This window comes from Pristiophorus japonicus, chromosome 11 (genome assembly GCF_044704955.1).
Source record: "Pristiophorus japonicus isolate sPriJap1 chromosome 11, sPriJap1.hap1, whole genome shotgun sequence".
Taxonomy (NCBI): domain Eukaryota; kingdom Metazoa; phylum Chordata; class Chondrichthyes; family Pristiophoridae; genus Pristiophorus; species Pristiophorus japonicus.
The window spans coordinates 74,211,201-74,236,154 of NC_091987.1; positions in this window are offsets into that span (position 1 = coordinate 74,211,201).

A 24,954-nucleotide genomic window follows, 5' to 3' on the forward strand; every position below is an offset into this window, starting at 1 on the left:
AATCACTACAACATGAGACCGTGTGGAGTCAGTGATTTGAGTGCTACATACATTACAGATTGAATGTGAAATAATATCGGGAAGCACTGCCATCACCACTATTGAAAGCCTGAGAACCATGTTTGCCACCCACGGCCTGCCTGACATACTGGTCAGTGACAACGGGCCATGTTTCACCAGTGCTGAATTTAAAGAATTCATGACCCGCAATGGGATTAAACATGTCACTTCGGCCCCGTTTAAACCAGCCTCCAATGGGCAGGCAGAGCGGGCAGTACAAACAATCAAACAGAGCCTTAAGCGAGTCACAAAAGGCTCACTCCAAACCCGCCTGTCCCAAGTACTGCTCAACTACCGCACAAGACCCCACTCGCTCACAGGGGCGCCCCCGGCTGAGCTACTCATGAAAAGGACACTTAAAAGCAGATTCTCGCTTGTTCACCCCAACCTGCATGATCAGGTAGAGAGCAGGCGGCAGCAACAAAATGTAAACGATGGTTGTGCCACTGTGTCACGGGAAATTGATCTGAATGACCCTGTGTATGTGCTAAACTATGGACATGGTCCAAAGTGGATCGCGGGCACGGTGATAGCTAAAGAAGGGAGTAGGGTGTTTGTAGTCAAACTAGACAATGGACAAATTTGCAGAAAGCACCTGGACCAAACGAGGCTGCGGTTCACATACTGCCCTGAACAACCCACAGCAGACACCACCTTTTTCGAGCCCACAACACACACCCAAAGGATCAACAACACCACCCCGGACCAGGAAATCGAACCCATCACGCCCAACAGCCCAGCAAAGCCAGGCTCACCCAGCAGCCCTGCAGGGCCAACAACACGCCAGCCCAGCGAGGGCACAGCCAACACACCAGAACAGACATTTGTACCGAGGCGGTCCACCAGGGAAAGAAAGGCTCCCGACCACCTCACCTTGTAAATTGTTTCCACTTTGACTTTGGGCGGGGGAGTGATGTTGTTTATCTGTAAAGCATGCACTCTCATGTTCCGCCACCAGGGAGTGCATCCCCTGAAGTCCCAAGGGATCCCAGCATTCCTTGGGAGCACTGTATATAAGCTGGCCCCTAAGGCCTGTTCTTCACTCTGCAGTGTCTTAATAAAGACTGTGGTCACTGTTACTTTAACCTCCCAGTGTGCAGTCTCATCTGTGTTAGGAACACAATACTTTCCTCATAAGTCAACCCCCTCATCACCGGAATCAACCTAGTGAACCTTCTCTGAACTGCCTCCAAAGCAAGTATATCCTTTTGTAAATATGGAAACCAAAACTGCACGCAGTATTCCAGTTGTGGTCTCACCAATACCTTATACAACTGTAGCAAGACTTCTCTGCTTTTATACTCCATCCCCTTTGCAATAAAGGCCAAGATTCCATTGGCCTTCCTGATCACTTGCTGTACCTGCATACTAACCTTTTGTGTTTCATGCACAAGTACCCCCAGGTCCCACTATACTGCAGCACTTTGCAATCTTTCTCCATTTAAATAATAACTTGCTCTTTGATTTTTTTTCTGCGAAAGTGTATGATCTCACACTTTCCAACATTATACTCCATCTGCCAAATTTTTGCCCACTCACTTAGCCTGAACCTATCCTTTTGCAGATCTTTTGTGTTCTCCTCACACATTGCTTTTCCTCCATCTTTGTATTGTCGGCAAACTTGGCTACGTTACACTCAGTCCCTTCTTCCAAGTCATTAACATAGATTGTAAATAGTTGGGGTCCCAGCACTGATCCCTGCGGCACCCCACTGGTTACTGATTGCAAACCTAAGAATGAACCATTTATCCCTACTCTCTGTTTTCTGTTCGTTAGTCAATCCTCTATCCATGCTAATATATTACCCCCAACCCCGTGAACTTTTATCTTGTGCAGTAACCTTTTATGTGGCACCTTGTCAAATGCCTTCTGGAAGTCCAAATACACCACATCCACTGGTTCCCCTTTATCCACCCTGTTCATTACATCCTCAAAGAATTCCAGCAAATTTGTCAAACATGACTTCCCCTTCATAAATCCATGCTGACTCTGCCTGACCGAATTTTGCTTTTCCAAATGTCCTGCTACTGCTTCTTTAATAATGGACTCCAACATCTTCCCAACCACAGATGTTAGGCTAACTGGTCTATAGTTTCCTGCTTTTTGTCTGCCTCATTTTTTAAATAGGTGCGTTACATTTGCAGTTTTCCAATCTGCTGGGACCTCCCCAGAATCCAAGGAATTTTGGTAAATTACAACCAATGCATCCACTTCTCTTAAGTCCCTAGGATGGAAGCCATTGGGTCCAAGGGATTTATCCACCTTTAATCCCATTATCTTGCTGAGTACCACCTCCTTAGTGATTGTGATTGTGTTAAGTTCCTCTCCCCCATAGCCCCTTGACTATCCACTATTGGAATATTATTTGTGTCCTCTACCGTAAAGACTGATACAAAATATTTGTTCAGAGTTTCTGACATCTCCATGTTCCCCATGACTAATTCACCATACTAAGTCTACTCCAATTCTTTAATTTTAGATTTTTTTCAAAGTACCACGCTACCATCGAACGTCTCCTCTCCGGGCTCGAGGGTCGGCGCGTCAGCCGGCAGAATTGCTCCATCGCTTGGACACAGGGGATCGGGACTCGGCTTCAAAAGAAGCCCGGAGGGAGGGTGGGGGGGGGAAGCCGAATTGAAGGGATGAGAACTCATCGACATACAGCAGCTTCAAATGAAGCCCGGGGTCCGGTGTCCGGGCGAGGGAGCGATTCTGCCGGCCGACCCTCGAGTCCGGTGAGGAGACATTCGGTCGGTGGTGGCATGGTGCTTTGAAAAGAATCAAACATTAAAGAATTGCATTAGATTTTGTTGCCCCAAATGTCTTCATTGAATGCTGAGCTTCCCGTTCTAAGCAAGCTTATTACGCATGTGCAGACCTGAGTGTGGTCCATACCGGGGCGTTGACCTTCGGGAGAGAGAGAGAGGAAAGAGGTTTAAGTCCTTTGTCCTGCTGTTTTGAGCTTCTTGCAAAGCTACAATTTAATTATGGGGGCAATATTGACAATGTCATACCTCGTGCAAGCCTCCTGCATGATGGTGCTGTGGAGAAAATGATTGATTAGATATCATCGCATGAGGAACCTCAGAGCAAGGAGGATGATGGGCAGGAGGTCTTATGCACATCGGATATATCGAAACAGGCGTTCATACCTGCACCTGAGTGATGCAGACTGTGTGAGAAGGCTGCGTTTCTGCAAAGACGTTGTAACCGAGATCTGTGAGTTAGCAAAAGCAGATCTGCACCCTAGAAGCATCAGGAGGGCTGCTTTGTCAGTTGAAGTAAAGGTTACAGCTGCACTTTCGTTTTATGCATCTGGATCATTCCAGGCCACAACTGGGGATGTATGCGCCATTTCTCAACATGCAACACATATCTGCATTCGACAGGTGACTGCTGCACTATATGCCCAGAGGAATGACTACATAAAGTTCCCCATGACCACCCAGGCAATGCATGACAGGGCTATGGGCTTCTCCAGGATTCCTGGGGGAGTACAGGGCTGCATTGATTGTACCCACATTGCCTTGCGAGCACCTTTGGAGGATTCTGAGATGTACAGGAACAGAAAAGGCTTCCACTCCGTGAATGTGCAGTTCATCAGTGACGACATGCATCGCATCATGGCAGTTGCTGCGAGATATCTTGGGAGCACCCATGATGCATTCATCCTATGCGAGAGCGCTATATCTGCCAGAAGGGCAGAGCTGGCTGCTGGGAAACAAAGGGTACGGCCTCGCCACCTGGCTCATGATGCCCCTACGCGTAACCCGGACGGAAGCTGAGTGGGAATACAACGTGTCGCACATTGCGATGTGCAGCATAATAGAGAGGACTATTGGCATCTTGAAGCAGCGTTTCCAATACCTGGACCATTCCGAAGGCTACTTGCAATACTCCCCTGAGATTGTCGGTCAGTTCACTGTTGTGTGCTGCGTGCTGCATAACTTAGCCATCATGAGGCAGCAGCAGCTGGTAGTAGATTACCCACCTGAGGTGAGAGTGGCTAATGATGAGGAGGAACATGCAGGTGATGAGGAGGAGGAGGAGAAAGAGGAGGAGGATGAGGATGAGGAAGCCATGCATCTACCTGAACCCGGAGCATGACGGCGGAGGAGGGCGGGCCATCGAGCCCCATTAACAATTGCTCGGGCCTTGCGCCAGCAGTTCATCAGTGAACGCTTTGCTGCCTGAAGGCTCAGCGGCAACTATTCCAAATGGACCATGTTTACTGTTTGGACCTGTTCTGTAATGTTGTGTTGTGTTAATGGAACAAATAATGGAAATAATTCTTGTTTATTTCAAAAAGTTGTGTTAATAATGGAACAAATAATGAAAATAATAAGTTATAATTTCAAATATATTTTAATCAAAAGTTTAACAAACACTCGTTTGTACTTAACTTAACTTTAATAAAAATATTCTTGTACAGGTGCAGCGTCGGGAATCCGGAGTTCCAGAATCCGGAATGTTCCGGATTCCAGACCAGACGACCCTGTCGACCTCAGGACCTCGCCGCTACCCAACCTCCGGCCTCGCCTCGCCGTCCTTACCTCGGGGCCTCCTCGCCGGCCCGCCCAAACACCTCCTCCGCGGGGCCGGCCAGCCCGACAACATCCTCGGCAGGGCCCCACCCGACGATGACATCCTCAGTGTGGTCCGCCCGACAACCTCCTTGGCGGGGCTGGACGGCCTGAACAGTTCTTTGGTGGGAATCCTCCACCCCCGCCGTTTTCTGACATTCCGAAATCCAGAAATACCCGAACCTGGGGTCGTGACGTCAGAAAATAATCAAAAATCCGGAAAAACCCGGAATCCAGAACAGCCTCGGTCCCGAGGGTTCCGGATTTTAGGTGCTGCACCTATATCAAACTTTAAAGTTTTCAGTTAAGATCACTTACAAACTTTACGATCACTTACAAACTTTTAAACTTGTAAAATTACATCACTTACAAAAAACTTTTAATTTGAGAACAGTTACAACAGTAACAACAGCAGCAGCAAAGAAAGGCTGTACCCATCTCTCCTCCACCTTATTCTAAGACCGCCCGCTGCGCTAGGTCTTGGTGACTCCACCTCTGCCTGCAGGCGGTGGCACAGCGTTTCTCGGGTTGGTACCAAGTGTATTCTTTCGAATATCTCAGGTAATGCGCACTTCTTGATGGGGGGTGTGGGCAGGTGGTAATGTGGAAGTCCCGGCTTGGGCCTTTTCAGAGACTGGTCTGGGGATTGGAGTGGGAGTGGCAGTTGATTCTGTGAATGGCCGCAGGGTCTGGGTACGTTCCGTTATTGCAGCAGCTAATTCCGACATTCCCTTCGTAATGTGCCCTGACAGTGTCTCAACTACCTGCAACATTACCTCCCTCATGTTCACCAACAGTGTCTCAGCTATTGCAACATTCCCTCTCTCATGTGCACCACCTGTGTATCAGCTCATGCGCCCGGACAGTGTCCCCATTTCTTGTGAGAGTGTTGTTATTTCTCCTGACAGTTCCAATACTTATCACCCACCCCTCTGATGGTGACCAGGAGTGATCGCATAAGGTCAATGCTCTCCACATTCATTACCATTATCTGAACCATATCTGATAGATCCTGCACCTCAGGAGAGCACTGTCGAGCTCTCCTTCCCCTCCTCATCCTGGGTGTGGCTCGCTGAATCCCACTGGGACCCGCAGCCTCGGACAGTGGGGCCCTGGGTGTTCCTCACTGCATCCCAGTGGGAACCGCAGCCTCGGGCGTTGGGGCTCTGGGTGTGTCTTGCTGCACCCCGTTGGAACCCCCAGCCTTGGACTGTGAGAAACCATGGAATGTCCCAACATTCGTACCATTCAGAAAAGGGGTTGGCACCTCAATGGGCGGCACCCCTGCACCTCCTCCAGAGTGAGTACAAGAGTGGGGGCTTCATCCTTCCTCTCCCCCTCACCCCCATGCTCTCCTCTTCAGGCTCGCCTGTGTCTGAATCTTCTTCTGCATCGGCTTCAGCCTCGTCAGGGTTGGCCTCAAGTTCTGCAAAATATAACAGAACAGACAACTGGTTAGCAGCAGAGGAGGGGGCAGGGTGGGTGGCATGAGTCGGCTCACACAGCGCAGGCAGCAGGCTCATTTGAAGAACCACGAAGAATGATAGCACATTGCATCAACCAAAGAGTAGCTGACGGAGACATCCCCATGAACCGAAGCATGGCTAGCCCGCACAGTACTTAACATTTAGGAAAGCCAGACTGTGGAATTTGTAGAACTTACCTTCTCCCTCGAGCGTGGGCCCAGCTTGTGCAGTGGTGGTTGCTTTTCTCCAGGCAGGACCCATCAAAGTAGCGATCCTGTCTTCCAAGGGTGTCAGTGGGTGCAGATTTGCCGGGCCTCCTCCTGTTCGAGTTCTTTCCCTTTCGTTGTGTGCCACCTTCCTCTGCAAAGATGAAAATATAACTTTTTAGAGAGGGTGTCTTTCTGCTGGGTGAGACATATACAGATGGTCACATTTACAATTGCAATTCCAGTGAATAACTGAAAATATTACTTACACTAACTACTTGACCAAGGTCCTGCCACTTCTTTTTGCATGGGCCTCCAGACCTCGGGGTGATCACCATTGCGCAGTAATCTTGTGAAAGTTGGTTCCAGCGTTTCTTCATTTCTTTTGGTGAAACTTTTATGTGACCTCTGCTGGTGTCCAGTTCATGCCATCTGGCCTCAATTACAGTAACCAGGGCCTCCACTTTGTCCTGTGAGAAATCCTTGGTCCTTAATCCGCGTTGCATATGCAGCTCTGATTTTTCCACTGAGAATTAAAGTTCTCGCACACAACTGGCTCTTTAAAATTGGCTGAATGCGGACTGGGAGCTGTACTGGGCATGCGCGCCTAAAGCAGTCACGTAAAAAACTTAATTTTTTTTTCGCAGGGGCAGGGGACATCGTTTTTTCGGCGCCGACATTAGGCTCTACCCACCCGCCCCCATCCCCCTCCCCGCCCAAGCTAAAGGACAGGCTGCGCGGCGCCAATTTCAAAAGTTAGAACGGGGAAACTTGCAAGTTATTTTTTGGAGTAGTCGGGGCCAAAGAAAACGGGCGTGACTCTTGCAATACACAAAAAAACGGCGTTGGGGAAAATTGAGCCCATAATTTTGCGTTGTGTTACTTGGACCAGCAGATGGGGCATTGCAATTGGTCTCAGTCATGAGGTGGGGTAAAATCAGCCAAAATTCTGCACCCAACTTTGTATCTAATAATTCTTGCTGGAAAGTGCATGTTTGTGGATGTTCGGTGAGAACTGGATCGGGCTTGGCTGTAATACCCTCTCCAGCTGAAAAGCTTGCCAACACTCACTGGCCAGTGTTTGCTACTTTGGTGAATACTTGGTGTAAATTTGTGGCGTAAGGCTTTGTGTACATCCAACTCTCCAGACATTGTCTTCCAATGAATTCATATGATCAGCCTCATTAATATGTTTTAGAGAAGCTCCACTATCTGCCATTCCCACTCACTCCCCAGAGGTCATCTCACCTTCAAACTATTTCCCTCCTCTCCTCCCTTGCTATCTATTTCCCTCAAAGAGGCACTGTTTGCTGTCAAAATTAAACTTAGTTACTTTTGTAAAATAAATCAAATTGAATGAGAAAAAACAGTATGTGTGCCATTCTCTCTCGACTTGTCTGTCTGTGGCTATCTATTTCATAGGTGTAAGCAATTAACACTTACGTTTTCTAACTGTCAACAAAGCACAGATGTGATACTTTTTGAAAAAAACAAAGACTTTGGGTTGATGTTCATAAGGAGCAGGCATTGATGACGAGATCCAACACCGCCTTCAGTGCGCCAGTGCAGCCTTCGGTTGCCTGAGGAAAAGAGTGTTTGAAGACCAGGCCCCCAAAACTGCCACCAAGCTCATGGTCTACAAGGCTGTAGTAATACCCGCCCTCCTATATGGCTCAGAAACATGGTCCATATACAGTAGACACCTCAAGTCGCTGGAGCAATACCATCAACGATGTCTCCGCAAGATCCTGTAAATCCCCTGGGAGGACAGACACACCAACATTAGCATCCTCGACCAAGCCAATGTCCCCAGCATTGAAGCACTGACCACACTTGATCAGCTCCACTGGGCAGGCCACATAGTTCACATGTCAGACACGAGACTCCCAAAGCAAGCACTCTACTCGGAACTCCTTCACGGCAAACGAGCCAAAGTTGGGCAGCGAAAACGTTACTAGGACACCCTCAAAGCCTCCCTGATAAAGTGCAACATCCCCACTGACACCTTGGCGTCCCTGGCCAAAGACCGCCCTAAGTGGAGGGAGTGCATTCGGGAAGGCACTGAACTCCTTGAGTCTCATCGCCGAGAGCATGCAGAAATCAAGCGCAGGCTGCGGAAAGAGCGTGCGGCAAACCAGTCCCACCTACCCTTTCCTTCAACGTCTATCTGCCCCACCAGTGACAAAGACTGTGGTTCTCGTATTGGACTGTACAGCCACCTAAGAACTCATGCTATGAGTCGATTCCGAGGGACTGCCTATGATGTATACAATGAGTAGTGGTAGGTGAGGTGTCCACTCTGCCCACCTAATGCAGTCAGTTTGAGGCGTAAGCCATTTTCATGTTCAGGTCTCATTAAAATGTATTATCAAGTTGCCAGTGCTAATCATGCTCCTAATAAGCACCTAACCAATTATGAAAGTGGGAAATATGGCCACTATTTAAAGGCACTCATAAAGGGGAAGTGTACTTTTCAATGGTGGATAGTGGAAAGCAATTTTCTGAAGCAGCAGAAAGCATAACTTCATCCAAGGGCCCCAGATTATCTGATGCAGTTATGGAGGTGCTCATAGAGTAGGAAGGAGGTCCTCTTCCTCTCCGATGGGCAATGCGTGCTCAGAAAAACGAGTCAGCAGTAATGGAGAGAAGTGGAATAGCAAATAAATGTTACCAACACTGTTCCAATGGCTGCAATTAAGGAAGAAATGTAATGACTACACCAGGCAGCCCAAGGTAAGACAACCCTTTTGCATCTTTCTTATCATCTGCATGGCTGCAACACCCTACTTTAGCCCGAGCATGATCAATCATTCCCCTCCCCTAACCACTTCTTATGTTGTGCTGGGAGCCCGACTATTTACAATCTACATTAACGACTTGGAAGAGAGGAATGAGTATAACGTAGACAAGTTTGCTGACGATACAAAGATGGGAGGAAGGGCAATGTGTGAGGAGGACATAAAGAGGTTGCAGGAGGACATAGACATGCTAAGTGAGTGGGGAAGAATTTGGCAGATGGAGTATAATATTGGAAAGTGTGAGGTCATGCACTTTGGCAGAGAAAATCACAGAGTAAGTTATTATTTAAATGGAGAAAGATTGCAAAGTGCTGCAGTACAGCGGGACCTGGGGGTACTTGTCCATGAAACACAACAGGTTAGTGTTATATATAGGAGTTAAATGTAGTCCTTACTACTAGGGGGATCAAGGGGTATGGCGAGAAAGCAGGAATGGGGTACTGAAGTTGCATGTTCAGCTATGAACTCATTGAATGGCGGTGCAGGCTCAAAGGGCCGAATGGCCTACTCCTGCACCTATTTTCTATGTTTCTATGTTTCTATGTGGACTTGTATTCACTCTGTACATTCCCCGGAGTCCCAAGGGATCCCATAATCCCTTGGGAGCACAGATATTTAAGAAGGCTTCACAGGTTGGAGAGGCTCTCTGGAGACCTGCAATAAAAGACTAAGTTCGCACTTTACTTTTAGCTCCGTGTTCAGTCTGATTCTTTCTTCATACACAACAACTGGTGAAGGGATACAGATAGCGAACCCAAAGATGCAGAGAACAGTGGGCATCCTGGAGAAATTTTCAGAGGGAGATGATTGGGAAACTTTTGTGGAGCGACTCAACCAATACTTCGTGGCCAATGAGCTAGATGGGGAAGAGAGCGCTGCCAAACATAGAGCGATCCTCCTCACCGTCTGTGGGGCACCAACGTATGGCCTCATGAAGAATTTGCTCACTCCAGCGAAACCCACAGAGAAATCGTGCGACGATTTGTGCACACCGGTCCAAGAGCATTTGAACCCGAAGGAAAGTGTTCTGATGGCAAGGTACCGGTTCTACAACTACAAAAGGTCTGAAGGCCAGGAAGTGGCGAGTTACGTCGCCGAGCTGAGACACCTTGCAGGACATTGTGAATTTGAAGGACATTTGGAGCACATGCTCAGAGACTTTTACGTACCTGGCTTTGAAACCATACTTTGCAAGCTTTTGACTGTAGAGACCCCAACCTTGAGTAAGGCCACAGCAATAGCCCAGGTGTTCATTGCCACCAGTGACAATACTAAGCAACTCTCTCAGCACACAAGTGCTGCTACAAGTACTGTGAACAAAGTGATGTTGTTTTCGAATCGTAATGTACAGGGCAGGTCACACAGACCTGCAGCTACGCGTCCGCAGATGTCTCAGAGTCCACCATCAAGAGTGATGAATGCAAGGCCATTAACACCTTGTTGGCGCTGCGGGGGTGATCATCATTTCCATTCATGCCGATTCAAAGGATACATTTGCAAGGGCTGTGGAACAATGGGACACCTCCAACGAGTGTGCAGGCAAGCTGCTAAGCCTGTTAAACCTGAAAACCACCACGTTGCAGAGGAGGACAGATCCACGGAGGATCACGACGAACCAGAGCCTCATATAGAGGAGGCAGAGTTACATGGGGGTGCACACATTCACCATGAATTGTCCCCCGATAATGCTGAATGTTGAACTAAATGGACTCCCGGTGTCAATGGAGCTGGTCACGGGCAAAAGGACTTTCAAAAGGTTGTAGTGCAACAAGGCCTCATGGCCAGTCTTAACTCCAGTTCGCACAAGACTAAGAACTTACACCAAAGAACTGATTCCTGTAATCGGCAGTGCTACCGTAAAGGTCTCCTACGATGGAGCAGTGCACAAGCTACCACTCTGGGTGGTACCGGGCGATGGTCACACGCTGCTCGGCAGGAGCTGGCTGGGAAAGATACGCTGGAACTGTGACGACGTCCAAGCGTTATCGCCCGCTGACGACACTTCGTGTGCCCAGGTCTTAAACAAATTTCCTTTGCTGTTCAAACCAGGCATCGGGAAATTCCAAGGAGCAAAATTGCAGATCCACCTAATTCCGGGGGCGCGACCCATCCATCACAAGGCGAGAGCAGTACCGTACATGATGAAAGAAAGGGTAGAGATCGAGCTAGACCGGCTGCAACAAGAGGGCATCATTTCACCGATCGAGTTCAGCGAGTGGGCCTGTCCTATTGTCCCAGTCCTCAATGGAGACGGCACTGTCAGAATCTGTGGCGATTACAAAGTAACTATCAATCGTTTCTCCCTGCAGGACCAATACACACTACCAAAAGCCGACGACCTCTTTGCAATGCTGGCGGGAGGAAAGTCGTTCACGAAGCTGGATCTGACTTCAGCCTACATGACGCAGGAACTGGAGGAATTATCGAAGGCCCTCACCTGCATCAACATGCACAAAGGTCTTTTTGTTTATAACAGATGCCCGTTTGGAATCCGATCAGTGGCGGCGATATTCCATAGAAACATGGAAAGTTTAATGAAGTCGGTCCCGCACACCGTGGTCTTCCAGGACGACATCTTGGTCACAGGTCGGAACACAGTCGAGCACCTGCAGAACCTGGAGGAGGTTCTCAGTCAACACAACCGCGTGGGGCACAGGTTAAAACACTCGAAATGTGTTTTCCTGGCGCCTGAAGTGAAGTTCCTGGGAAGGAGGACTGCGGCGGACGGCATCAGGCCCACCAACGCAAAGACGGAGGCAATCAAGAACGCACCAAGGCCACAGAATGTGACGGAGCTGCGGTCGTTTCTGGGACTCTTGAACTACTTTGGTAACTTCTTACCGGGTCTCAGCACCCTGCTAGAACCACTGCATGTCTTACTACGAAAAGGGGGAAAATTGGTTTGGGGCAAAAGCCAAGAAAATGCCTTTGTAAAAGCGAAAAAATTGTTATGCTCAAACAAATTGCTTCTGTTGTATGATCCATGTAAGCGTTTGGTACTAGCATGTGATGCGTCGTCATATAGCATTGGGTGTGCATTGCAACAAGCTAATGATTTCGGGAAACTGCAACCGGTTGCTTATGCATCCAGGAGTCTGTCTAAGGCCGAGAGACCCGACAGCATGATTGAAAAAGAAGCGTTAGCATGTGTCTATGGGGTAAAGAAAATGCATCAATACCTGTTTGGGCTAAAATTCGAATTGGAAACTGACCAAAAGCCACTTATATCATTGTTTTCAGAGAGTAAAGGGATAAATACCAATGCATTGGCCCACATCCAGAGATGGGCGCTCATGTTGTCCGCATACAACTACGCCATCCGCCATAGGCCAGGCACAGAAAACTGCGCCGATGCTCTCAGTAGGCTGCCATTGCCCACCACGGGGGTGGAAATAGTGCAACCCGCAGATCTAGCCGTGGTTATGGAAGCATTTGAGAGTGAGCAATCACCCGTCACTGCCCGGCAGATCAAAACCTGAACAAGCCAGGACTCCTTATTATCTCTCATCAAAAGCTGTGTGCTTCACGAGAGCTGGTCCAGTGTCCCAGTGGAAATGCAGGAAGAGATAAAGCCGTTCCAGCGGCGCAAAGATGAAGTGTCTATACAGGCAGACTGCCTTCTGTGGGGCAATCGAGTAGTGGTCCCCAAAAAGGGCAGAGACACCTTCATCAATGACGTCCACAGTACCCACCCAGGCATCGTAATGATGAAAGCGATAGCCAGATCCCACGTGTGGTGGCCCGGTATCGATGCGGACTTAGAGTCCTGCGTTCATAGATGTAATACATGCTCGCAGTTAAGCAATGTACCCAGGGAGGCGCCACTAAGTTTATGGTCTTGGCCCTCCAAATCGTGGTCTAGAGTACACGTCGACTATGCAGGCCCGTTCTTGGGTAAAATGTTCCTTGTAGTTGTAGACGTGTACTTCAAGTGGATTGGATGTGAGGTAATGTCGGCTAGCATGTCCGCTGCCACCACTGAAAGCCTGCGGGCCATGTTTGCCACACACGGCTTACCCGATGTCCTGGTGAGCGACAACAGGCCATGTTTTACCAGTGCTGAGTTCGAAGAATTCATGACCCGTAACGGGATCAAACATGTCACATCTGCCCCGTTTAAACCAGCGTCCAATGGTCAGGCAGAGAGAGCAGTGCAAACCATCAAGTAAGGCTAGAAGAGGGTAACTGAAGGCTCACTGCAGACTTGCCTATCCCGAGTCCTGCTTAGCTAATGCACGAGACCACACTCACTCACTGGGATCCCACCTGCTGAACTGCTCATGAAAAGAGAATTTAAGACAAGGCTCTCGTTAGTTCACCCTGATCTACATGAACAGGTAGAGAGCAGGCAGCTTCAACAAAGTGCATACCATGATAGCGCATATGTGTCACGCGAGATTGAAGTCAATGATCCTGTATTTGTATTAAATTATGTACAAGGTCCCAAGTGGCTTCCTGGCACTGTCATGGCCAAAGAGGGGAGCAGGGTGTTTCGGGTCAAACTTTCAAATGTACTCATTCACGGGAAACACTTGGACCAAATCAAACTCAGATTCACGGACTACCCTGAGCAACCCACCTTGGACCCTACCTTTTTTGATCCCCCAACACACACACCAATAGCAAATGACATCACGGTTGACCACGAAGCAGAACCCATCATCCACAGCAGCCCTGCAGGGCCCAACACACCAGACAACCCAGCAAGGCCAGCTGCACAGCAGCCCAGCGAGGGCCTAACAAATGATTCAACAACACCAGCTTTCACACCGAGAAGATCAGCCAGGGCAAGAAGGGCCCCAGATCGACTCACATTGTAAATAGTTACACTATTGACTTTGGGGGGGAATGTTGTTATATATGTAGAGTTGTATTTACTCTGTACAGCCACCAGAGGGCACATTCCCCGGAGTCCCAAGGGATCCCATAATCCCTTGGGAACACAGGTATTTAAGAAGGCTTCACAGGTTGGAGAGGCATTCTGGAGACCTGCAATAAAAGACTGTCGCACTTTACTTTGAGCTCACAGTGTTCAGTCTGACTCTTTCTTCATACACAACAGTTAGTATGAAGGTACAGCAAGTGATCAGGAAAGCCAATGGAATCTTAGCCCTTATTGCAAAGGGAATGGAGTTTAAAAGCAGGGAAGTCTTGTTACAACTGTACAGAGTATTGGTGAGGCCACACCTGGAAAACTGCGTGCAGTTTTGGTTTCCATATTTACGAAAGGATATACTTGCTGTGGAGGCAGTTCAGAGAAGGTTCACTAGGTTAGAAACATAGAAACATAGAAAATAGGTGCAGGATTAGGGTATTCGGCCCTTCTAGCCTGCACCGCGATTCAATGAGTTCATGGCTAAACATGCAACTTCAGTACCCCATTCCTGCTTTCTCACCATACCCCTTGATCCCCTCAGTAGTAAGGACTAGATCTAACTCTTTTTTGAATATACTTAGTGAATTGGCCTCAACAACTTTCTGTGGTAGAGAATTCCACAGGTTCATCACTCTCTGGGTGAAGAAGTTCCTCCTCATCTCGGTCCTAAATGGCTTACCCTTTATCCTTAGACTGTGACCCCTGGTTCTGGACTTCCCCAACATTGGCAACATTCTTCCTGCATCTAACCTGTCTGAACCCATCAGAATTTTAAACGTTTCTATGAGGTCCCCTCTCATTCTTCTGAACTCCAGTGAATACAAGCCCAGTTGATCCAGTCTTTCTTGATAGGTCAGTCCCGCCATACCGGGAATCAGTCTGGTGAACCTTTGCTGCACTCCCTCAATAGCAAGAATGTCCTTCCTCAGGTAAGGAGACCAAAACTGTACACAATACTCCAGGTGTGGCCTCACCAAGGCCCTGTACAACTGTAGTAACACCTCCCTGCCCCTGTACACAAATCCCCTCGCTATGAAGGCCAACATGCCATTTGCTTTCTTAACCGCCTGCTGTACCTGCATGCCAACCTTCAATGACTGATGTACCATGACACCCAGGTCTCTTTGCACCTCCCATTTTCCTAATCTGTCACCATTCAGATAATAGTCTGTCTCTCTGTTTTTACCACCAAAGTGGATAACCTCACATTTATCCACATTATACTTCATCTGCCATGCATTTGCCCACTCACCTAACCTATCCAAGTCACTCTGCAGCCTCATAGCATCCTCCTTGCAGCTCACACTGCCACCTAACTTAGTGTCATCCGCAAATTTGAAGATACTACATTTAATCCCCTCGTCTAAATCATTAATGTACAGTGTAAACAGCTGGGGCCCCAGCACAGAACCTTGCGGTACCCCACTAGTCACCGCCTGCCATTCTGAAAAGTACCCATTTACTCCTACTCTCTGTTTCCTATCTGACAACCAGTTCTCAATCCAGGTCAGCACACTACCCCCAATCCCACGTGCTTTAACTTTGCACATTAATCTCTTGTGTGGGACCTTGTCGAAAGCCTTCTGAAAGTCCAAATATACCACATCAACTGGTTCTCCCTTGTCCACTCTACTGGAAACATCCTCAAAAAATTCCAGAAGATTTGTTAAGCATGATTTCCCTTTCACAAATCCATGCTGACTTGGACCTATCATGTCACCTCTTTCCAAATGCGCTGCTATGACATCCTTAATAATTGATTCCATCATCTTACGCACTATCGATGTCAGGCTTACCGGTCTATAATTCCCTGTTTTCTCTCCCTCCTTTTTTAAAAAGTGGGGTTACATTGGCTACCCTTCACTCAATAGGAACTGATCCAGAATCAATGGAATGTTGGAAAATGACTGAAAATGAATCCGCTATTTCCAAGGCCGCCTCCTTAAGTACTCTGGGATGCAGTCTATCAGGCCCTGGGGATTATCGGCCTTCAATCCCATTAATTTCCCCAACACAATTTCCCGACTAATAAGGATTTCCCTCAGTTCCTCCTCCTTACTAGACCCTCTGACCCCTCTTATATCCGGAAGGTTGTTAGTGTCCTCCTTAGTGAATACCGAACCAAAGTACTTGTTCAATTGGTCCGCCATTTCTTTGATCTCCGTTATGACTTCCCCTGATTCTGACTGCAGGGGACCTACGTTTGTCTTTACTAATCTTTTTCTCTTTACATATCTACAGAAACTTTTGCAATCCGTCTTAATGTTCCCTGCAAGCTTCTTCTCGTACTCCATTTTCCCTGCCCTAATCAAACTCTTTGTCCTCCTCTGCTGAGTTCTAAATTTCTCCCAGTCTCCGGGTTCACTGCTATTTCTGGCCAATTTGTATGCCACTTCCTTGGCTTTAATACTATCCCTGATTTCCCTTGATAGCCACAGTTGATCCACCTTCCGTTTTTTATTTTTACGACAGACAGGAATGTACAATTGTTGTAGTTCATCCATGCGGTCACTAAATGTCTGCCATTGCCCATCCACAGTCAACCCCTTAAGTATCATTCGCCAATCAATCCTAGCCAATTTACGCCTCATACCTTCAAAGTTAGCCTTCTTTAAGTTCTGGACCATGGTCTCTGAATTAACTGTTTCATTCTCCATCCTAATGCAGAATTCCACCATATTATGGTCACTCTTCCCCAAGGGGCCTCGCACAACGAGATTGCTAATTAATCCTCTCCCATTACACAACACCCAGTCTAAGATGGCCTCCCCCTCTCCTCGACATATTGGTCTAGAAAACCATCCCTTATGCACTCCAGGAAATCCTCCTCCACCGTATTGCTTCCAATTTGGTTAGCCCAATCTATGTGCATATTAAAGTCACCCATTATAACTGCTGCACCCTTATTGCATGCACCCCTAATTTCCTGTTTGATGCCCTCCCCAACATTACTACTACTGTTTGGAGGTATGTACACAACTCCCACTAACGTTTTTTGCCCTTTGGTGTTCTGCAGTTCTACCCATATAGATTCCACATCATCCAAGCTAATGTCCATTCTAACTATTGCATTAATCTCTTCTTTAACCAGCAATGCTACCCCACCTCCTTTTCCTTTTCTTCTATCCTTCCTGAATGTTGAATACCCCTGGATGTTGAGTTCCCAGCCCTGATCATCCTGGAGCCACGTCTCCGTAATCCCAATCACATCATATTTGTTAACATCTATTTGCACAGTTAATTCATCCACCTTATTACGGATACTCCTTGCATTAAGACACAAAGCCTTCAGGCTTGTTTTTTTAACACCCTTTTTCCTTTTAGAATTTTGCGGTACAGTGGCCCTTTTTGTTTTTTGTCTTGGGTTTCTCTGCCCTCCACTTTTCCTCATCTCCTTTCTGTCTTTTGCTTTTGTCTCCTTTTTGTTTCCCTCTGTCTCCATGCATTGATTCCCATCCCCCTGCCATATTAGTTTAACTCCTCCCCAACAGCACAAGCAAACACTCCCCCTAGGACATTGGTTCCGGTCCTGCCCAGGTGCAGACCGTCCACTTTGTACTGGTCCCACCTCCCCCAGAACCGGTTCCAATGTCCCAGGAATTTGAATCCCTCCCTGCTGCACCACTGCTCAAGCCATGTATTCATCTGCGCTATCCTGCGATTCCTACTTTGACTAGCACGTGGCACTGTTGCAATCCCGAGATTACTACTTTTGAGGTCCTACTTTTTAATTTAGCTCCTAGCTCCTTAAATTCGTTTCGTAGGACCTCATCCCTTTTTTTACCTATGTCGTTGGTACCAATGTGCACCACGACAACTGGCTTTTCTCCCTCCTTTTTTAGAATATCCTGCACCCGCTCAGAGACATCCTTGACCCTTGCACCAGGGAGGCAACATACCATCCTGGAGTCTTGGTTGCGGCCACAGAAATGCCTATCTATTCCCCTTACAATTGAATCCCCTATCACTATCGCTCTCCCACTCTTTTTCCTCCCTTCCTGTTCAACAAAGCCAGCCACGGTGCCATGAACTTGGCTGCTGCTGCCCTCCCCTGATGAGTCATCCCCCTCAACAGTACTCAAAGCAGTGTATCTGTTTTGCAGGGGGATGACCACAGGGGACCCCTGCACTACCTTCCTTGCATTGCTCTTCCTGCTGGTCTTCCATTCCCTATCTGGCTGTGGACCCTTCACCTGCGGTAAGACCAACTCGCTACACATGCTACTCACGTCATTCTCAGCATCGTGGATGCTCCAGAGTGAATGCACCCTCAGCTCCAACTCCGCAACGCGGTCTGTCAGGAGCTGGAGGCGGATACACTTCCCGCACACATAATCATCAGGAACACTGGAGTCGTCCCTGAGTTCCCACATGGTACAGGAGGAGCATAACACATGACCGAGCTCTCCTGCCATGACTTAACCCTTAGATAAGCAACAACAATGCTAAAGTTTACTCACTGTTATAGAAGAGAAGAAAAACTACTCACCAATCACCAGCCAATCACTTACCCCCTAGGCTGTGACGTCACCTTTCTGTTTCTTTCTACTTCTTTTTTGCCTTCTCCCTGTAGCTGCACAAGTACGCCTTTTATAGGCCTCCGACCCCGGACTCGCGCCTCACCAACTGCAACCGCCTCTCGCTGCCGCTGGGCCTTTTATTGGTTGATCCCGGGGATGAGTGGTTGACTTATGAGGAAATGTTGAGTAGGTTGGGCCTCTACTCAATGGAATTCAGAAGAATGAGAGGTGATCTTATAGAAACGTATAAGATAATGATGGGGCTTGACAAGGTGGACGCAGAGAGGATGTTTCCACAAGTCGGGGCGACTAGAACTAGAGGACATAATCTTAGAATAAGGGGTCGCCCATTTAGAACTGAGATGAGGAGAAATTTCTCCTCTCAGCGGGTTGTGAATCTGTGGAATTCGCTGCCTCCAAATAAATTTAAGACAGAAATAGACAGTTTCTTAAACGATAAGGGGATAAGGGGCTATGGGGAGCGGGCAGGGAAGTGGAGCTGAGTCCATGATCAGATCAGCCATGATTTTATTGAATGGCGGAGCAGTCTCGAGGGGCCTTATGGCCTACTCCTGCTCCTATTTCTTATGTTCTTATAATGGGATGTCTGACTGCACCTCCTTCTGTTTGAAATCAGAACGTCAAGACCTCCTGCGGCCCTCACTCCTAGTTCCTCCTCGGCCACATTTACTGCTGCTACCTTTCATCATGCACACTATGTTATATGTTATAGACATATTCAACACCCTTCAGCAGGTCTTCAGAAGAACCTTGCACAAAACAGGAGGGAGAATACAAGAACAGGAGGAGATCCTGTCTCTATAAATGAGGGAGGGTGCCATCAACATAATTGGCCAGGGAGATGGTGCACAGCATTGGACACGGCCAGGCTGCAAGCCGCACACAATCTGGTGCCTGACATCTTCCTAGTTCTCTGTAACTCTCACCCACGCACTCAGCGTGGCAACCTGGTGATGCATTGAACAGCCATTCATCCACTACTGCACAGCACAGAAATCAGTATCCTGCATAGTATAGATAGTGAGTTAGAGGGATTAGCACTGGCTGATTCATCAAGCACAAGTGAGCAGGAGCAGATGCAGGGGGGAACAACAGCCAAGGAAACTGCTCAATGGAGGGCAAGATCCCATCCAACCATGGCTGAGGACAGAAAAGCAGACATCAGAAGCCCAGCCTTTAAAAGAAAGATGATATCTATGCAAAAGTAATTGGTCAATGCACTGCACAGCCTGACAAGGAGCTTCAGAAATATGTCAGAGAGTTTAGAGGAGTCCACTACTGATTTGTGTGAAGGTCTGGTATGTGGCATCGACATTCTGCAGTCAACCGTGGAGCGTATAATCACTTCAATCAATGCAGCAGCTGAGCCCTCCCTGCAGGAGTCTGTGTCACCAGTAATAGCATCTCTCAGGGATGCACATACTGGGATTATGCAGGTTCCGTGTTCAAATGTGTCCTCTGCCTGTGACAGGCTGGGAGACCAAATGGATAGGGCCTTCAATCGGATCACAGATGTCCTACATTCTGCTCTCCCACAGACCTGTAGGAGTGCTGAGCCATAGCCCGATAGCAGGGGCAATCATGCAATGGGAATGGAACCTTATGCCATCTCTCAGGATGACAGCACATCTGGACCCTTGCCATGTCCTGAACCAATTAGTGCCAGAAAACCAGCTGGGCCAGGCTGCCCCGGCAGCCATAAGTTAGTGCTGTCTGCAGCTGGGCCATCTCGGGCCCAAGTTCCTTAAAGTCGCTGACCACTAGCATCTCATAAGCCCTGGATTAAGATACTGGCTGAACAGAAACATGGGGGGGCAATTTTAACCTAATCCGCCCAGCAGAAAACTGATGTGTTCGCAATTTTACTTTCCACCAGCCAGCGTGTAAGATGGGCGGCCAATATGATTGCGTCAGTTTCCCGCCAAGCAGGTTCGGTTAAAATTACTTCCAGAGACTGAGAAAACAAAATATGAGACACAGCCAAGCAATGAATTAGAGATATAAGGATCAATTTTAATGCTGCCTACCTGCCTAGTGGAAACGCTGCAGGTGTGGAATTTAGACGGCAGAGGTGCTGTACCATGTTCCCAATGCGTTCCTACCTCCCACTATCTTAACTGACCTTAGGCCGGGCATGAGAGGGTCGCCTGTCCCAGGCAAACAGGACCTACTTTACATGGAAAACTCGTGATGATGTCATGGAAAAGAAAATTGGGCCAGGGTATAAAATGGGTGGCAGATTAGCTATTACCCATTTGTCGCCCGGCACTAAAAGTGAAAATTACCCCCCCCCGCCCCCGAGATAATTACATTGTGTGTTATACAAAATATAGCAATCATAATACTAACAATACCTAGAGGAGATTAAGGGAAATGCCTTGGAGCTTCTGCTGCTCAGCCGTAACTTTGGCGGAATCGCGGCAGAAACCTTTTTACTGCACTTAAACAAGGTTTCCGCCACATTTAGACTATCCAGCCCCTCGAGCCTGTTCCGCCATTCAATTAGATCATGCACTTCCAATGAAGTTACAGTGATGGTATGGGAGATATTCTGAGGAAATTCACCCCTTATATTTTAATATATCTTGCCTGAAACAAGAAATGGAAAAGTTTAGGAACACTCTTGGTTGGCTGCTGGAGCTACCATTGTGAATATGCACCAAATCAATGATGCCGATTTGACATGTTCCCATTTGCCTGACAGTCAAGAGTTTACAGATAGAGTATGATAGACTTATTGCACATTGTCATAGCATTTGACCTAATTTGATGCCTGAGAGTCACAGTTACCAGTTATTTGAGATAGCACCTCAGTAAAATCTGTGCATTGGAACAAATGAAATAAGTGATCATAGCTTCTGTTTCGTATGTAACATGATGGTGCATTAGCTACAAATGTTTCACTTTCAACAAGTTATCTTCTAAAAAATTGTAATGTTGCATAGTATCGAGCTGAAATAAATAAATGCATGGGACCTTTGATTTTTATAATTCATATTATATTCTGAATAACAAAAAAACCCACCATAACATTCAAAGGCAAACAAAACCTGGAGTTCATTATGTGACATTCTCATGCCAGTCACATCCTGACTGAAAGGAAAGCACGTGTTACCTAAGTAAAGAATTACAGTGTAAAGTGACACATGTTTCACATGCCTCTGCTGCACCATCCCTTTAGGTCACAGCAGATTATTCTGACATATCAAAAAGAATATACACGCTATGCAAGTGGTGTCACTGCTAAGCATGCTACATGTGTCAACTATGTAAATTAAACCAAATGAGCCAGCTGCTCCAGAAGTGCCAACAGGAACAAACAGACTCTCTGGTTCATGGATCCAGACAGCTTATTTGTTTGGTCTGGTCCAGGGACCCAGACAGTTTAATTTTTTGCCTTATTATTTATTTTTCCATTAAAACTAATGCAATGTTGCATGGTATCTCCACAATCAATGCTGCAACTGTGGTTGCCAACCTTCCCCTCCAAGTCACACACCATCCTGACTTGGAAATATATCGCCGTTCCTTCATCATCGTTGGGTCAAAATCCTGGAACTCCCTCCCTAACAGCTCTGTGAGGGTACCTTCACCTCATGGACTGCAACAGTTCAAGAAGGTGGCTTTTGCTCGCGACGCCCAGACCTCGTGAACGAATATTTAAAAAATTGTCCTCGACTCTCCAGGAATTAAAGATTAATCACCTGGACACTGCTTTGACCATGAGAAAAATCATAGAGAATTCTCAAAATAAACACTATGGGGCCACTTGAAGCTGAGAAAGGTTGAATAAATCAGCAAGTTTCTGTTCTGAGTAAGTCAAGTTGGAGCTTGGAATTTTCCTATTTACTTCCCAGAGCTGGGCAACAAGCACATGTAACAAGTAGAGGACAAATATTTTTTCTGTGTTTAAACTGTGATGTGGTTTAAATACGTTTCCTGAATGTGTGTTACTGCCACACTGCAGACTATATGGTATCCCAACTCCAATTACAGAGCGTTTCAATTGAAGTTTATTTTCACCTCACCATCAACAGGTCAGTTATTTCACTTACTTCTGCTCCTATTTCTTATGTTCTTATACTGTAAACTGAGATCCTCCAATCCAATCACGGCATGTGATGGTGTTCCATTAGCCAGCAGAGTGTTTTAATTTCATTTGACTTGATGCTGTTGCACGGGGCTTGTGGTGACGACTGTGCGCAGTTATGCAAAGGTCACACTTGTAGGGCTAGAAATTGCATAGTGCCCCATTCAGGGTGCTAACTTTTGCGTGAGCCCAAAAGTACCTCCAGGTGCTACACAATTCCAGCGGACGCGAACTTCTGGTTTAGTGCTCGAGAAGCTAAATCAAATGCTACCACTTACCTTGGCATGCTAAACGGAGCAAGAGGGTGGCAATGGCAGAGTGCTGCACAATGTCCTGTGCAGCGTTGCTAGAATCACAGGCTCCTTTCCTCCCTTAAAGGGAACAGCCAATGCTGAGGGTGTTTCAATGTAAGGCTTTGACTGGTCGTCGATGGCATCTGCGATCTGCGAAGACCAGCCCCAAGCACTCTAACAGGGTGTAGGGCTGATCAAGCACAGCATTGGAAAAATTCAAAAAGCAGAAAATTACATTTTGGCCAACCTGACCACCAATTCCTTTAAATACCGCTCCCCACGCAGCCGGCCAAGCTCGCAACGCCTCCTGCAGCTGCCGTTGTTGACACCTGGCGATGCTGTAGGAGGCAGAAGCGAATTTATGATCCAGGGTGACAACGGGGCGCTGCACACCGGATGACGTCACGATCTCCGGGGCGCAGGAAATAAAGGCGGTAAGGTGTAGCGCCCGGTAAGCCTGTAGCACCCCTTTATCCCCCTCCCTCCACCGAAGGCACTAACGGGAGGCACAGAGGCCAATTTCTCCCCCGTAATGTTTTTTGTTAGTTTGCAAAAAGAATGAGTCCTGATCAGATCCACCCATATATTCCAGGGTCAGCTGGGAGTGGGGGAACAGATAATATTTGGGATGGAAGTCACTCCACAAAGAGAATAAGATGTAATTAAGAATGGTACATTGTGTGTGCTTAAAGGGAACCTTCTGATGACAATGCTTGTGTCAAATTATTGTACAGGAGTTTCACTCAGTTCAGTGTGCTCCTTATCCATTTCTATGATTTTTCAAAATTGTTTATTTATATAATGTGCTTGAGCTTTATGTGTACATGAAAAATCTGATACACACACTATTCCTTACTTTCCACTGGGGATAAATTGTGGGAAAACTGTCTACTCCATTGTAGATGAGTTCTTAAGCCATTCTGTGTTGAAACCTCCTGGAATACGTCCAGCCAGAATTGGCAGCACTAGCAGCAACTATTTAATATAAGACGACTAATAAGAATGGAAATGGGTAGAATTGTGTTATCATACTCTTTTACATTAGAGACATGGATTCAGATTTAATGCACTGTCAGAGGATGAAGGTGCCTCTCTAAATGAAATAATTTTGGGTAGTTCACATTATATTGAGACTCATAAGATAAAATGACCCTTCTAAAAAGGGTGAAAAATTACGATAAGGTTAAGTTGATTATGACTCGATTTTTTTCAGCTTTGTTTCAATTAGGAAAGTTAGGTAAAAGGTCAATGCTATAGGACAGCACAACATGAGAAAGAAGACAAGGAAAATCAAAAAGTGGTGATATGCTTATGCCACCTTAAGTTTTAAAAGCCAATAAATTGCAAGAAGGGGAGACTGAGGGGGATAGTCATGAGTTTATTTAGACTTTTTGAAACTGTTATGTATGTTAACTGGATTTTACAGGGCACGACTGTTGGAGTCCTCATGGTCACTGGCAGACACGTGCAAGCCGTGTATATAATGTTGGCAGCCATGTTGAATCCTCACTTTGAGAGAAAATAAACTGGAGTAAGGTCATGCCTGAACTAGCTCATAGTACTTAGCCTCGTGGAGTTATTCAATACTTAACAATTGGCGACGAGTTAAAAATACGAACTTTCACGCAACCACATCGATTGGAACTTTGGAGAGTTTCTTGGAAGGGGAAGACTGGGAGGAGTTCATTGATCACCTAGACCAGCCAACGGATTGGAAGGAACCGGCAATTAAGTGCAGGGCGGTTCTCCTCACTGTTTGTGGGTTGAAAATTTGTGGCCTCATCAAGAATCTACTCTCACCGACTCGACCAATGGATAAGACTTACAATTGTGTATGCTGGTTTGGAACCACTTTAAACCAAAGGAAAGCATCATCATGGTGAGGTATTGTTTCTATACGCACAATCGCTCCAAGGGCCAGGACATGGCGGAATTTGTCGCCGACCTCAGACGTCTCGCTGGGCCATGCAACTTCGGAGCTGCGTTGGAGGAAATGCTGTGGGACATTTTTGTGCTTGGCATTGGCCACGAGGTCATCGTT